The sequence below is a fragment of the Sapajus apella genome, unplaced genomic scaffold (genome assembly GCF_009761245.1).
Source record: "Sapajus apella isolate SASKATOON/1434 unplaced genomic scaffold, GSC_monkey_1.0 scaffold499, whole genome shotgun sequence".
Lineage (NCBI taxonomy): Eukaryota > Metazoa > Chordata > Mammalia > Primates > Cebidae > Sapajus > Sapajus apella.
This window is the reverse complement of record NW_022437429.1, coordinates 39,571-42,688: the sequence shown is the minus strand read 5'-3', so window position 1 is coordinate 42,688 and position 3,118 is coordinate 39,571. Positions and strand designations below refer to the sequence as shown.

The following is a 3,118-nucleotide window of genomic DNA, read 5'->3' as shown; positions in this document are numbered from 1 at the left end:
CTTTCTCTCTTTCTTCCTCTAAAAAAAAAAAAAAATCCATGGTCAGGTAGGTCAGCTGCAGGAAAAACTGTTTTTTTGAATGTGGATCTGGAGATGGTGACTGGACTCTTGATAAGTGGGTGGTAATGTGTGCCCCCTCATGAACTACACACCTGACACACTTCCATTCCTTCCCTGGGGGCTGGTGGATCCAGCTACAGGAGCGAGTACTGGTTGTGATGGGGAATCCAGAGGCAGCACAGGTGAAGGAGAGGGTCTGTGGGGGCTTTCCTAGAACGTGAGTGCACTGAAAAACACAGTCTCTCATACACAGGCTCCGAATGACATTTTGATGAGAATGATCCTGGGCTAAAATCATCAATAACAAAGGTGACATCAGTGTAGGTTGGACAGGCAGTTGCTGGGCAGATGTTTTCACGGAAGTAATTCTTTTATTGTTGTTGCTACCTTTGTGCAAGGTTGTGGTCTTTCTGAGTGTTATAAAGCTGGCTCTTGTTATCAGGAATATATGCATGAGAACCCTCCATCCATGGCCTTTCCTAGCTCCAGTTGTCAGGGTTTGGACACAAGAGACTCTGATTTAATTCTGACAACTTTTACAAGCTCTTTCTAACACCCCTGGTGATGAAGAAGGTGACTTGAAAGTTTATACAGCACTGGATTAATTCCACATTCACACCCCATTTTAACTAAACAAGCGTATGCCCTCCCTACTAGTGGCCACATGCACTCCCAGATGAGTCTTCATGAAACACAGTGGAGGGTTCTGAACAATGAGAGAAGAAAGTCACAGAGGCCTCTCCCAATGGCTGCAGAAGCGACAGCCTGAGCCCCATCTAAGCTCCAGGGAAAGGGCTGGAGCCCTGGTATTTAGACCACAAGGACCACATCTTTATTTTTTCAAAAATCAGGAAAAGCAAATGGAAAAGTGAGAACAACTGTAAATGGAAGCCAGGAAGCTGAATCAGATCAGTGCGGATACTCATTTGCATGCTTTATTGTCAGGAGAAAGGTCAGACATAAAACCTGTGGGGTTTAAGCGACAATGACCCGGGCCAGCCTCTCTCCTGGCTGTAATCAGAATCCCTAAAGGTGGTCTAGTCAGGGAATCCCACTGAGTTTCCTGTCCTGAGTCTGGCTGGAGAAGGCTCACCAGGAACCCCTCACCCGCTGAGCTTCCTCACCACTCTGACGTTGGGGACCATGCTGGAGGCTTTCCATTCCTGTGAGTGGCAATATGCATATTGTACATGTGAGAATGTACCCTCGTATTACAATCATAAAACAATATGTAGAGATGACACTGGTAGGCACAGAGATCTAAAATTAAAGAGGTTCCCTAGAGAAATTGGTGGAAACAGAGGAAGTCCCCAATCCTGACAGGAAACAAGCCCCAGCCTCCATGTGCCCCTGCCTGTGGGGTGACTCTGATGAGGGGGTCCTGAGCGCCCCCCACAGCTGACTTCCCCCAGCGTTCCTGTGGGATGTTTGTGTCTGGGCTCACACTTAGGGCCCCTCACAGTGTTTGCCACACAGTGATACACGGCCCCGTCGTCAGGTCTCAGGCTGCTTATTTGCAGGTAAAGGAAGTTCCTGGCGTTGTCTCTGGAGATGGTGAATCGGCCCTTCACAGAGTCTGCCTAGTGTGCCCTACTGCCATCCCAGCTAATACCTGAGACCCACTCCAGCCCCTTCCCTGGAGCCTGGTGGACCCAGTTCATGTCACTGCTACTGAAGGTGAATCCAGAGGCCACACAGGAGAGTCTCAGGGACCCCCAGGCTGAACCAAGCCTCCCCCAGACTCCACCAGCTGCACCTCACACTGGACACCTGCAAACACAGAGACATCCTGGTGAGAAACTGCCACACACATCCACTGTTTCTATCACTCATGTCTACTGACACTCAATAGCCTTAGTCCTCCATGGATCACCTTTTAAAAGAGCAGCAAGAAAAACCCAGCTCAGCACAAACTCCATGGTAATTTGTTCATTGCTGATCACCAAATGGAAACACCTGAAAATCCCAGGGTTGAGGCTTCTCTCCCAGGGCTGCAGGGTCAGGGCTGGGCTGGTTTTCATCAGAAAAGGGAAGGCCCTGTTTGCATGTCTCCTATTATACAGCGAGGGCTGAAGTGGGACACTTCTGAGGAGAGGGCGCTGCCCAGAGTAAATGAAAGCGTCCTGGAAGAGACTGGTAGTAATTATTTTACTCAGGAAAATACAATTTTATGTTATGTGATTGTCTCTTGATAATCATTTAACACTCGTTATTTTATTTTTATGTATTTGTACAATATAGTCAATGCAGGTATCAATGTCATCTTTTACACAATATAAACTACATACAGAACAGAGCAGTTCAGCCGTGTGTTCAAGATCACACATCTGGACTAATTTAGCCCCATTATCTGGACCTGTGCTTCTAACCACACAGTCCGAGAGTATTCTTGGGGGCCAGTCTCCTCCAATGGTTGGAAGCACATGTCCAGATAATATGTTCTCATAGTTATTTAGCTTCTTTCACTCAGCACTCATGTTTGAAAATGTAGCCACGCTTTCTTGTGAATCAGGCATGCCTTGATTGTAATCAGTTGTATTTCAGTACATTAACATATGTAACATTGCCTAACTCTTCACATATCATGGCTATTTAAATTGTTCTCTCATTCTCTGACTTTTATATAGAAAGCAGTTAGTCAGCATGAGAAAATACAAAATAATAAAACTGTGATCTTATTCTTACCTCATTAATGACAAACCTGAACAACTACAAATAAAAAAAAATTTAACATATCAGAGTTGGGCAAACATAAACTTAAAATTTGAGGAGACAGGGGTTGGCAGGGAGAACCAGGATGCATATATGAGTGTACCTGGGGCAGGTGTCACTACATAGCTTTGCAGCTAACCTGGAAGTATTTAGAGTTCCTTGAAAATGTGTGCATTAACGGTGTTGGAGTGTGAAGCTTCTAGTGCCATATATTGTTGCAGACGTTCCTTAAAATGTTGGGAAATGACCAAAAAGTTTCTTCATCTGCTGTCTTGTGGTGTTGACTGTGTTGACTGGGGGAGGAGAACATCAGCCAGTGTTCACTTCCTGAACCCTCCGTCACTAT

At 45.8% G+C, this 3,118-nt stretch overlaps 1 pseudogene; it reads right to left on the bottom strand.

Moving 5' to 3' along the window:
- LOC116546013 overlaps positions 1–2,050 on the bottom strand; it is a 5,551-nt pseudogene extending 3,501 nt beyond the window's left edge.
- Between the last annotated feature and the right edge of the window lie 1,068 nt (positions 2,051–3,118).